Source organism: Neovison vison, chromosome 4 (assembly GCF_020171115.1).
Source record: "Neovison vison isolate M4711 chromosome 4, ASM_NN_V1, whole genome shotgun sequence".
Lineage (NCBI taxonomy): Eukaryota > Metazoa > Chordata > Mammalia > Carnivora > Mustelidae > Neogale > Neogale vison.
This window is the reverse complement of record NC_058094.1, coordinates 214506317-214520581: the sequence shown is the minus strand read 5'-3', so window position 1 is coordinate 214520581 and position 14265 is coordinate 214506317.

Sequence of the window (14265 nt, the reverse complement as noted above, 5' to 3'; positions counted from 1 at the left end):
TGAGGAGAAATGCTGTCTCTCTCCCCTGGGAGGCACCTCACTCACACTGCCTTCAGCTCCTCCTGCTATAATGGTGGCTGGCGACCAGCCTCCTGCACCCAGAGGGACATCCAGGGTCACTCTCATTAAGGATCACCTTCCTGCCTGGGTCTGTAGCCAGCTTTTGTATCAACTTAATAGAAAATAGAAAAATCAGATCTTACTATGGATGAGGCCAAGATGTCAAAAATAGGTTTTACTCCCTGAGGCTCTTGCAACAGACTATTTAGGGGCTCCATTTCCACTCCTGCAATATTCTCATCCCTTCTTCCTTCTGGCTTGATCCATGTGAAATCCCTTTTCAGCCATCGTGGGAGAGGAGGCCACAGTGTTAACTGCTCTCCTCTTGAACCTTCTCAGAAGGTGAGTCAGACCAGCAGATGAAGAGTAGCACTCGGTGAGGTGAACATCTGCTGATGACTCACCTTGACCCCTCCAGCACTTACCTGACATTGGACAGTAAGAGCCTGAACTTTAGACTCAAAACCAATGCCTAGGTTTGCACTTGGCTTGTTTAAATGCGCTCATCTGCACAGGAGGGGGTCAGGTGGGGCGGTTTCCAAAAGCAAGGAGAACCCAGAGGTGACATCTATGACATTGAAAGTCCCTCTCGCAGCCTCCGTTTCCTTCTTTTTATTCATGGGATAATGGCAGCCAAGCACCAATTTGGGATCTGCTAAAAATGGGACAAGAGTGTTGCATTTTATTTGGTCTTGGATAGATTAAATACAGTTGAAATGAATCAAAAAATAGCAGACAGTGAAAATGTCCCCACAGAGTTTTCCTTTTTTTCTAAATGAAAAAGTGCAGAAGGATTAAAAGCTTGAGCTCTGTGGCGCAACATAGATGCCACCGACCAATAAATCAAAAAGGTAAAGGATGTCCAGAAAATGCAAACATAAGCAACTGGACCATCCAGATGAAATGCTCCCCCCGCCCCCCAAAAATGGGTTGTCAGGCACTGCCTGGCTCCCTGCTCAGACTGCTTGTTCTCCATTTTCTCTGTCCGTGGGCTCAGTACAGCCTACATGCTGGCTCATCCCGGTCCACTGTGGAGAGGATGTGAGAGTCCTTATCGAGCCCACAATGTCTGTTAGCAAAGTCTGTCTTTCTTTCTTTCTTTCTTTCTTCCTTCCTTCCTTCCTTCCTTCCTTTCTTTCTTTCTTTCTTTTTTTGCTCTGTATGTTCTAATTCCACCTGCTGTCCCGGCATTGAGTCTGGGCGCTGATTTCTTCTAGCGGATCTTCTGAGCCAGTATTCTGGCCTTTTCCACTCGACTAGTCTCTGTTCTATTTCCAAGGTTGCAGCATCTGGGGCTGCTCCTCTGGACTCCCAACAGGCTGAACTCCTTTGGCTTTGATTTCTCCCGTCCTCCTCTATGTCCTTGCTGAGGTCCTAAACCTGGTGTGCTGCCCCAGTACATGGACTTCTGGACTTCTCTAGACCTTGCTATCGGTCAAAGCCTCCTGCCCAGATAATCTGCAGGCCCAACACTGATGCTGTCCTGACGCATGCAGAGATACACATAGAGAAAAGGATTTAGGGGTCATGAGAGAATTATTTATTACTATGGGTTAATGTATATTTGCTAAGAGCTAGAAATGGATGTTAGTGCAAATCCAATGGATATTCTCTGCTATATTAGGGGGAAAGATGGCTTCCATTAGGCAAATCTGTTTAATAACCAGAGGGAGTTAAGATATAAAGCAGGAAATGGGTAGTAAGCGGTCTGAGGACGATAATTAATGAGAATTAAATAGGAGCTGGGGTCATTTTTTTAAAAACTTTACTCCACATAATAAAATATTCCACAACAGGGACAGAGATGTTAATATTGCTTTGCCAAAGAGTAATAATACTAAGAAAAATTGAGTAAATAAATAAATCTGAGAGACAAACCTTTAGGGCAATGACTCTAGAGTAAAATCTAAAGGATACACAAACACTTCCCTGTGGCAGTATGACCAGGGTCTTTGGAAGCCTGTTGACACTCCTCTGAACCATCACCCAATGCCACCATCAAAAGGCACGATGGCTAGAAGTTTCCATTGTATTGCACCTCACCTCTGACCTTATCCCCTCCCCCTTCCAGTCATTAGCTCTGCTGGGTCCTCCCAGGAACTCAGGGCTCTGAGGTAATGGGCAGCTTCACCCACAGGTGAATAAACTCAGAGCCAATGACCTACCAGCTCAGAAGTTTTTTGGTTTTTGTTTTTTTGTTTTTTTTTTGTCCCAGACGGATGGAAATCCTGTTTCTGTCACAGACTGATAAATTAGCATGGACAGAGATTATGTAGTTATGCTCAAGGAGCTCTCAGGCCACCTGAAAGCTGTATCAGAATATGGTTCCTGTCAGCAGTGGAACTCTTCCATGCAGGAGACTATAAACATGATCGAAACATGATGAAAGCCATGGTCATCTAGAGGAGAGTACACACTAAAAAGCTATGTTCTTAAACTTGACCCCAGAAAAACAGTGATAGCCAAGTAGTTATAAAATACCTTGCCAATCAACTAATGCAACAGCATTTTAAAAAGACTAAGAATGCATATGCAAACATATTTGCCAGCTGGCTAGAGGGAAACCCCAAACACAAGTAACTTACTCCTGTAAATTCAGAGCTGAAAAAAATCTCTAATGTCAACTGCCCATGTTTAAGAGAAAGTCAGTGGTATTTTTGTCAACAGAAAAGCAGAAAAGGGAAGACAACAGACAGAAGAAGACACTGAGGATGAATCAAATAATTCATTAATAGTAAGTGAGGGTAGAAGCGCCAGCCTGGGGACGAGCTCCCATCATCAGGCTAACTCATAAAGCTCTGTTCCCTCTTATCCAGGAAATATTTTACACTAATGGTAAGTTTTTGTGGCTGGGTCCACTACTAGAGAATCTAAAATTTTAATTAAAAGATAAACATTTTTCTGATCAGTGACCCCCTTTGAAAATCCGATAAATTCCTGGACTTTTACAAACAAATTCTAGGGGATTCATGGACCAATACCAAACTCATAAATCCACAGGCCATATATTAAAATCCCCTATATTCAACTAATTTAAAAAGGAGAGAGATAACCTGAGCTGAAGGCAGACACCTAACCTACTGAGCCACCCAGACATCCCCTCTCTCGGCTCTGGTATCTCGCACCCTTCTCCTCCATCAGCTGTATTCTTTCTCCTCCATTTGCTTCTCTGACCACCGGGGGCTCTCCTGACTTGTGACATACACGAGGGAACCCACTGCTACACAGCTCCAGGCACCTACATCCACCAAGCGCCCAACAAGTTAAGCTTCTGCAAAGTTTCCTCAATGTCACAAACAAAGCTTGTTGAACTTCAAATTGCAAGACGGGGTCGTACACAAAAAACACGGGAGTGAGACTGAACTCTTCAATGTGGAAGCAAGTCATTTATTCAAGTGACAACTACAAAGCCTTCTGTGACAGTTTCAAGGGATTGGCTATGTACCCAGAAAGGATGACCGCTTTATGATGATCTGGAAAAGGGTAATTGTAAAGAGAATTGATCAGAAGACCAAATAGGAGAGAGAGTAATCAGAGATGGGATGGCTTTCTGGAACAAATACATCATTTAGATTATGTTTAAAGCCCCAGCAGTCTCTGAAAATAACAGCAGCCCAGATCTGAAGGACAGTGTTTTAATGTATACAATATGGAATAGACATTTGTCACACATCAGTCTTCCTAGCCATATCCAGTCCCCCCAGCTGGTGACACAGCCCATGGGGTCGTCTTCTACCACAAAGGACTAATACAAATTTTTAAAAGCATTATCAGATTTTTCAAGTACTCTTGAAAGGGCCATGAAAAGTCTTGGCCATTTGCTCATGATTATGCACAATAAGACCAAAAAGAATGCATCTGAATTGGGTTTCATCAGGTAGTCAGTGAAGCATGTAAATCACTAAAGAGAGAGAGAGAAAAAATGAAAAGCAGACTGGACGCAGATTATGTCACTCTCTTGAGCTGGCCTTCAAAATACAGAAAACATTTCGAGCACTTACTAAATGCAAGGCAATGTTCCGTGCTGTAGGACAGTAATTTTCAAATCTAAGTGTCAATAAAAATTATCTGGATGAGTTTTTTAAAAATCAGACTGGGGGGACTCTCCTTAAAGCTTCTAACTCAAAATCTCTGATCTGGGACAAGAAACTCTGCTTTTTTTAAAAGGCACTTCCGGTGACCATGATGCAGCTACAGGACACATAACCTTAAAAGACACATTCCCTGCCCTCATGTATTTGACAATTTTTGAGAAAATGTACAAGTACAGATAACATGCAAATGTATCGAGTGTTAAATAACAGCACAGCAACACAAGGGGTATCATGATAAATAAGACTGGAGGAGATTATGCTGAGTGAAATAAGTCAAGCAGAGAAAGTCAATTATATGGTTTCACTTACTTGTGGAGCATAAGGAATAACATAGATGACATTAGGAGAAGGAAAGGAAAGTAAATTGGGGGAAATCGGGGGGTGGGTGGGTGGGAGACAAACCATGAGAGACTGTGGACTCTGAGAAACAAACTGAGGGTTTTGGCGAGGAGGAGGGTTGGGGGTTGGGTGTGCCTGGTGGTGGGTATTAAGGAGGGCACGGATTGCATGGAGCACTGGGTGTGGTGCATAAACAATGAATCCTGGAACACTGCATCGAAGACTAAATGATGGGGGCATCTGGATGGCTCAGTGGGTTAAGTCTCAGCCTTAACCCATGGTTCGGATCATGGTCTCAGGGTCCTGGGATCAAGCCTGCATGGGGCTCTCTTCTCAGCGGGGAGCCTGCTTCCCCCTCTCTCTCTGCCTGCCTCTCTGCCTACTTGTGAGCTCTCTGTCTCTGTCAAATAAATAAATAAATAAATAAATCTTTTAAAAATGGCTAATGATGTATTTTATGGTGACCACTGTAACCTAATAATAATAGTAGTAATAGCAATGTCCCCTTTTCTCTGTCCTTTGAGCAAGTACTGAGAGATGAAGATACTGATGCACAGATTGAGCAGGAGGAGAAAAATCTCCCTGTTTTACTAAATTACATCAAATCCAATTTTATGTGATTGCAAAAGAGAAAAAAGGAACAAATAAATCATGTGTGAGGAAAGAAAATGCAAGTAAATAAAAAGACTGAGCTGTAGCCAAAAGGATTTCTCCCCTGGTTTTAAACATGTAAATCATTCCCCAAACTAACAATTATCACAGAGCTAATAATTAAGCAACATTTGTAATAATAATTAAAGTGCATTAGAAGAACGGGTTAACATCCTTCAAATTTTAATGGCCCCTAAAAAATAATTTTCATTTTAATTTGCCTAACTAATTAAATTGGCTACATTTGTCTGGCAGTAATCTAAAAATCTGGCTGCAAATTATAAACACATCATTGCATGAAAGTAAGAGGAAAGAAGAAATCTAAGAGTGTATGGTTTACAACAAATTAACCAAGTTCTAGATGAAATATATATGGTTTCATGTTCAAATCCCTAGCTCTGGTCACTGGCCTGTCTTTGCTCTGAACCTGCTCAGGGAGGCCCCTGTTGAGGGCTGCCACTGGTTTTAGCCCACAAAGTTCTCTGAAGTCATCTACTAAAAAAAAACACCTTAATTTTTGAGTCACCTAGCTGCCCCAGAATTCCCCAAAGCCCTTTTGGAATACCCCACCTCTTTATCTTGAGCCCACAAGAGTAACTCTCTCTGGGCTGTACCCTTCTTATGCCCCACAGCCCATGTTCATCTTCAATTAACATGAATTTCATAATGTAGATAACATTTCTAATAAGAATTTCATCTGTACTTGAAATGCTGTATCTAAAAGCATCTTACCAGGGTACCTGGGTGGCTCAGTCAGCTAAATATCTATCTGACTCTTGATCTCCACTCAGACCATTTTATCTCAAGATCATGAGATCCAGTCCTGAGTTGGGTTCCGTGCTGAGTTTGGAAACTGCTCGAGATTCTTTCTCTCTCTCCCTCTGCCCCTCTCCCAGCTCAAGTTCATTCTCACTCACTCTCTAAAAATAAATAAAAATTAAAAAAAATAAAAAGTAAAAGCATCTTACCATACCAAGCAGATTATTTTGAGATACCAACAAATCAATCATTAATTATATTTGCCCTTTTAGTATTAGCTCATCATTGAGCTACCTACCTTCAGAAATATAAAAAATAAAGATATATTATCTGTTCTTTGTAAGTTAAAAATGTAAGAAAATATATTTTTGCATAAGAAAACATGAGAAGCAATGCTAAAAATGTGGAACAAATGTAAAAGTTACATGTGTCTCCAAATATTAGAGAATTCAAAAATTTTTAAAAACTAAGCCACATCTAAACTTCCTACCTATAAGCTAATAGAAAGAACATGGTACCTGGAGTTGTAAAGAATGAAGTTCCTGCCCTGACTCTGTTTCCCAGCTAAATAGGAGACCTTACACCAACAGCTCTGTCTCAGAGACCCTGTTTGCTAAAAGAAAGATTGAATTAAATCTATGTTCATGACTGGAGGAGGAAGGATCAGAACCACCATGAAGAATTTCCAAGTTCACACCATCCACTTCATTGACTAGAAGAGTCACACATAACCTTCCCTCATACTTTCCCATGAAAACTTAGCAGAATATGGAATGTAGCAAATTAATACCTCAAAAAAGCACTCCATGTAGCTGTTATCCTTCCTCACCTTCCATTTGGAAGCCACTCACTAATGGTCTCAAGGGCTTTCTATTTCCCGCATTCTCTGTTCTCAGAAAAATCAGCACTGTATGAGAAAATCTTGATCCATAGTCTTGAAATACGAAAAGATATTAAGTAGGAAGAGGCAGTGATACTCAAGTCTTTATGTGCATAAAAATTCAATTTAATGAGTATTAAGCACCTACTTTGCACAAAGGCAGTCTTGGGGAATCAATGGTAAAGAAATAAAGCCAAAGTCCCTGACCTCATGAAGCTTGCCTTCTCTAGTTCTCTCCCAAGAGATTCTGACACAGTAGAGCTTGGGAGTAGACGGAAAGCTGCATTTAAAGATGCAGACTGACACGGATGTTCCAGAGACCACACTGAGAAACAATTAAGGAATCAGGTTGTCAGGTCATTGGAACTAGAAGCTTATGGAAATTCAGTGGGCCCTCTTTAGGAATATTATGAGTCTACAGACAGTGACATAACTGCACATAACAGTGACTGTGAAGTGCGTGAATATATCCCACTAAACTCATTAAATGTATCCACCTTTCAACTCCTCCTAAGCTGAGTCCCCAAAATGCCCACTCTAGCACTGCTCTACACCAAAAAAGCATAAAAGAAGGGAAGTCAAAATGGAAAGAGACAATGGCTCTAACTGCAGTTAAAATACCTTACTTTTACCAACATAGGAGACCATATAACCCATTGGTGGAGTTGGAGACTTGGAAGGACCCAGGGAAGTGAGAGGCCTTGAGACTTAAGGTCCATTGGCCTCACTGTGAATATCCCTGTAGTTGGGGTCAGGGATGGTGGCCAATAGACTAAAGATGGAGGCAAACATGAGCCCATGCATGAAGCTGATAGTGCAGAATCTGAGCTTGGTTCCCGCTCCTTATTAAAAGTTTAATAAATATTTTTGATAGATTATCACTAAAGCTTATTTGATACTACCCACTAACAGTGACTCTTAAGAAAAAAGGAGGTAAGGATTATTTTTGATTGTCCTTTGGAAGTGGAAAAAATATATATGTAATAGTTTGAAGACATATTCAATGTTTCTCTTTTTCTTTCTTTCTTTCTTTCTTTCTTTCTTTCTTTCTTTCTTTCTTCTTTGTTTTTCCTTCTTCTATTCATTCCTTCCTCTTCCTCTCTTTCTCTTTTTCTTTCTTTCTTAGGCTCCATGACCAGAACGGAGCCCAATGTTGGGCTCACAACCATCAGATCAAGACCCGAGCTAAGTTCAAGAGTAAGATGCTTACACTTAGCTGACTAAGCCAAGCAGGCACCCCTCTATTTTTTTTTAGATATAAACTACAGAAGGTTAGATTTGATCAAATCTTCTTGACAGGCAGATATATGGACTATAGAGTGCGAAAGTGTTATAGGAGTTGTGAATTTTAAAGAAGTAAATTCCTTTAAGATTCAAGAAGGTGGGGGCTGCTGCCACCATTTGGGTGTCTGAGTGGATGAGGGACAGGTAGAATGGAGAGGGAGAAGAGCTTGATTAGTCTCACTTCTCGTTTGGGCTCCCTGCCTTATCTTTTCCAGCTCGCTACAGGCAGATCAACAGCTAATCTAGTTGGTAGACTGGAACTACAAGCCGTTCTGTTGTGGGTAGAGAAGACCTTAGTCAGACTCTAAGGGATTTTGAAGCTATGCTTAGTTTAGATATTGTTCTAGAGCCCATGGTCAACCTGAAGCTGGCAAGATGACTCTGGTCATTATGGGAGGAGGGGGTGAGACTAGGTCAGGGCAGCTTACAGAGAGGCTATGGAATAGTGACAATGACTGTGAAGATCAAAGGTTCTGGAGGGAAGGAGAACAGGTACCAGTGCCTTTCCTCCCAGCCCCCTGCTCTAACCTCCCAGGAAAGCCCTCAGTCACTCTTCTCCTACTACCTTCCTGAGAGAATCATTTCTCATAGGGCCTCAAGAACCATGCTTTGGCTCCATTTTTATTCCCATACCTGCCCAACAAGTCTGGTTCATCTGGGAGAGAATACTGGAGTCAAAGGAATTCAAGGACTCTATAGGAGGGTAGGGCCAAACTGGGGATCTTCCAGTACCCAAAGACTTTATCTTCGGTATGATCAATAGCCCATAGCAAATGCAGTTCATCTTCTGGGAATGAATTTTTTCCTCCATTCTAACAATATAAAACAATCTAAGCAACTCTAAACTTCAATGCCGACCTTACCTCAGCCTGTCTGTATTTCTTCCTCCAACTCAGACTTCCCCCAGGCAATTTCCTGTCAGAGTAGACAAGCTTCTGGACTCCCCTTAATGTACCTCCCTGTTAGAGATTCAGAACTGCCTCCTCTGCCTGATCAATTTGCCAAAGAGACTAAGCTGCTTGTTGCAGAACCATCCCACTCCAGACCAACAGACAAAAAGATCCATCTAGATCACAGAAGATCAAGGAGCCAGACAGCCATACTCTGTGGTGTACAGATTAATATAAAAAAAAAAAGTGAAACATGTCTGGCTATGCCTACCTTCCAAAAAGTTTCCCACAACTATGAGGAGGATGAGGAAGATGTATATTTTCTGATAAAATAGAAACATTTTCTATAACATTTTCATAAAAAAGCAAAGTAAATTCCTGTAGTCTTTATTCCAGAAAACATAGATGATAGATAGATAGATAGAAAGAAAGAAAGGGAGGGAGGGAGAGAAGGAGGAGGGAAGGAGGGAGGAAGGAAGGAGGGAAGGAAGGAAGGAAAGAAGGGGAGAAAAAAGAATGAATCCCATGTCTGGTCACTTTGAAGAAAATAATAAGATCCCAAGAGGTTGAGTGACTAACTCAAGATCACACAACAGCTCATCACACATAGAATCTTAATCTTCTTGTTGCCAAGTCAGTTTTCTTGAAACTACACCAAGCTTTTCCCTTATACAATGGAGAGAGGTAGGATAGGGAACAGTTAAGAATCAGACTTACTGTTCTATATCCCAACTCTGATGGTATGTGAGACCCCAGACCATTTACTTCACCTTTCCATGTCTCGTGTCCTCATCTGAGTAGCAGAAATAATCATAGTTATCTATGTATAGAACTGTTGTGAAAATTAAATAAAATAATATATCTTAAATACCGGTATATGTAGGCATGCTATCAACATAATAGAACCAATATTATCATTAGCACAGTCCAATTGAAGCAGTCATGCATTGTGAGTCTTGGACGGCCTAATTCCACGAATTTGTTGCTTAAAACATAAACAAACAATTCTAAAAACCCTAAATGAGTTTGTAAGGTGGTGCAATGTGCAAACAATTTACATAACTTTAAGGTTGGTGCCTGAATGTATATATTTCCTTTGCCTTTTAGATACACTTTCTCACTTCTTAAATAGGCTTTAAGAATGGAGCTTCCCCAAGATTTTTTGGAGTAGGTAGGTACAAAACTTGTATAAGGATCACCACCTTAAATTTCCCTCACCAAATACTCCATACCCTGCTCTTCATGTTAATTCCTGGATTTTATTATATTAGATACTATGACATCCCTGTATTTGAACCTGGACAGATATAACCACTGATCTCTACTACAAAACAGTACTCTTCTTTCCCTTTTCCCACCAGCTCTCTCAGAATACAGTAACCAAACCACAATAAAGAGTGAACCAGCCTGCTTCCCAACCCTTATATTTGAATTACCAAATTCTCCTTTTAGGACAGTGGTTTTCAAACTTGGCTGTGTATCAGAATCACATGAAGAACTTTAGAGAGTACTGATGCCTCCATGCCAACCCTGGAGAGTTTGAGTCACTTGATCTGGGCTGTAGCCTGGGCACTGGGCTTTTTCAAAGCTATCCCAAGAGACTCTAAAGCACAAACCAGGTTGAGAACCTCTGATAGAGGAGCTTCATGGGGGCTCCAGAGACTTAGAAGGCTGGGACTAGAGGAACCCCACTCAAGCAGCCGCCCCTCTGGGAGGCTTCCCAGAATTCCCCATGGTGTGTTGACCACATCTCCTTCCCTCTCTTTCTTAGACCACCTCCTTTATAGCATTTCTTGTGATTTTCACTGGTTTGTTTCCATGTTCTGCACTCCATTCTTCACCACAAGCTCCTGAAAGCAGGTACCATCTCTCTCTCTCATCCCTGACACATCCAACAGAACCTGGATAAAGTGCTCATGGATTATTGTTACATCAAACTGATAGTGTTTATTCTTTCTTACTCCCTCACCAAAGTAACCAGGCTAGAGCAACTCCATCCAGAAATCCAGGACTAGGATGCTACAAGAGAGCCCTTAAAGGGCACCCCCAAAAGCATCCTGTGAATGAACCTGCCCCGCATCAATAAGTCAGAGTCAGGTGTGGCAGCTCTGAAGCTGAGAGTTTATAACTCACCAAGTCTAGAGGCTCCTCGAGTGTGAATATAATTAAAGCCTCTGCATATTACCTCTTCCATTGTGCCTGGTGCTGGTCCCCGCTGGTTGTTCAGATAAGACAAGACTGATGAATGTGAATATGTCTGAAGTTAAAGCAGGCAGAAGATAATGGAAAAGGCTGATTGGAAAGTCCTTATCAACTAAAGAGAGTTCTGAGATATACAGAGCATGAGGACTACAGAGCAGACCTGTCTTCCAAAGTCAAGGAAGTATAACTGCAGTTGCTGTCAACTCTACAGCCTTTTCCCCACAGACACAGGTGAGGGAGCAAGGCCACTTATGCACAACTCAAGGAGTAATAATATTCTACGGGAATGATGTTCTCTGGAGTTGTGCAACTCAGCTGTCCTTGAATTCCCTGTGGTGGGAAGATTCACAGCACATGTAACACAAGGATGCTTCCACTATGAATAAGCTTCAAACCAATCAAAATCACTAATGGTAGTAATTATGACTTCTTACAACAGGGTCCTTCCTGGTTCTTGCTCTGGGAACTCACTTCTCCATTCAGATCACATCATCAGTTTCTGAGTCCTAGCAAGCATTGGTGGTATAGTGGTGAGCATAGCTGCCTTCCAATTTCTGAGTCCTGCTCCAAGCTTCTTAGCCTGTTCCAAGTTTCTCTCACCTCTCATCCCCAAGCTCTACCCACTAACCTCGCATCACAGAGAATGTAAAGCCACTGGAAAATGTGGTGGAGTTCTACTTTGCAAATATTGTCTGCTGTCTTTATTTTTTGTTGTTGCTGTTACCTTGCTGTGATGAAACTAGGTTTGAGCTTCAACTCCCATCCTATAGCTGCCATGACAGAGGCTGGCTCACTCTTTAATATATCAGTCCAATATCATTCCCATTGTCCAAAGGCTCTTCTCAAGATACTATGGGGTAGTGATGAACGTGATTGATCTTGGCACTTGAATGTCTGGGTTCAAATCTCAAATTCACTACCTATAAGCACTGACACCTTCAGCAAGGAGCCATGTTTCCATATTGTGGGTGATGATAATAAAATAGCTATGGGGATTAAAATTTTTATCTTGTAGAGCAGTACTGTATACAAACATACCAATACCCTTGCAAGGCCTGAGGTTAGGTGAGAATGACTTAGCCAGAATCACATTCATAGGACAGGCAACACCTAGTCATCCCTCTTTAGTTCTCAAGAGGGTGAAATTCTACTCTTGTCTTTCTTCTTCTTCCAGCCTAGAACTTACAACCTTCTAGAGAATGCCTTGGTTGATTTTTATTCCCCTAATTAAATTTACTTAAAATCGAGATTATTTCTTAATGTTATCTTCCTGTTAATAAAAAATGTCCATCCCTCTGTGGATCTCCGATGGTGGAAACTCTCTGCACTGTCAGATTTCCAGTTCACCCTCTCAGTTCTCAGTATATTCTCAATGACTTCCTTCTTCAGGGACAACCTACCTATACCTACCCCAGCCACAGGCTCCCAACTTCTACCATAGCCAGGAAATGATTGTTTCCCATTATGATGTTTTATTCATGTTTTTTAAATTGAACTGACTTTTGAAGAGCCATCATGACCATACTTTAAGAAAATTCTTAGAACTATCCATTTATATTTCAACAGAGGACTCCAGGTAGTTCTTACATTTAATTTCACTTCTTAGGACATGAGATGTTTTCCCAAACTGGAAATTAGAACTTAAAACTCGGGTGCAAATACTGAAACAAAGAAACTGAACCAGTTACTGCCAGATAAGGAAAGAAAGGACAGGCTATATTTTAGATTCCCTCTAAGATGTGGCAACCAAACAGCAACGGGATGATGATAAGTTCAATATACTGATGAATGTTACCTCCAAGGCCCACTCTGACTCCCACTCTGTGTTTCTCCCAGCGATACATGCTGGGAAGTTATTTCCTGCTTAGTTGTAATTTAAAGTGACTTGTTCCTTTGAGTGGAGAAGATGCAATTTTGAGAGAACACATTATTTCTAAGAACTTTTCAGAGCAACAAGCTACTGTGTTTCATCCACAAATGACTCATCTGAAGAGCTTTTAGATCCCAAAATGGCCAGGTCTATGGTCTAAAAATGTCCCAAAGAATTTTTTTTTACTCCTTCAGCTTCCTGTCATTGGAAATTTTACCCACTTGTCTCCCACACCTCCTCTTGAGCACACCCCTATCCCTAGGGCTTGGTATACCACAACATGATGGGTAGGGATGGGGGAATGATGGACATGCACCAAAACAGATGACCATGTCCTTTTATTCTGTTCAGAACCTTGTCTATACTCAACCAATACTTGCACATGTCCATACTCCCCTGACCTGTACCACTGTCTTATAAGGAACTTCTTGATTTTGCAGTAGATGAGTAACTTTGGACCCTGAGTTAATCAATCACCCAGTTTTGTCAACAAATGCTTCCAATGTACCTCTGTATGTCTCGGCTCATACAACCTTTTTAAGAAGAATGAGATTTGGGTGGGTAATAAGAAAGGTTAGGGTATTTGAGCAAGGAGGGAGATATGTAAGAGCCAAGGTAGATAACTGAAGATTGGGGTCTCATGTCAAACTTGGAAATAAAAGTGAAAAAAATAAAAATGTGAAATGCTGAATAAAGTTTGCGTTGAAACAGCACTAAATAGAAAGTGGGCAAAGATTTCTTAATTAACAAATGGACCATGAGCTGGATGGCTCAGTGGGTTAAGCCTCTGCCTTTGGCTCAGGTCATGATCTCAGGGCCCTGGGATGGAGCCCTGCATCAGGCTCTCTGCTCAGCAGGGAACCTGCTTCCCCCCGCCTCTCTGCCTGCGTTTCTGTCTACTTGTGATCTATCTCTCTCTGTAAATAAATAAATGAAATCTTAAAAAAAAAAAATGAATCTGGAGAGTGGGATGAACAGACCTAGTTCTCTGATTGGATGGCCAAAGCTATGGAGAAGTAGGGAAACTCTCTGAAATCATGGGAATGGTGTGTGAACACTGTAAAACAAGAATGAGTAATGGAGGACAGACTTTAACCAGCTTGCTATCGCTTCTGTAACAAATTACCACAACATGCATGGTGGCCTAAAACCACACATTTGTTGTCCTTCATTCCTGGAGGTCAGAAGACCAAAAGAGATCTCACTGGGCTAAAATCAAGGGGTGGGAGGTTTGTA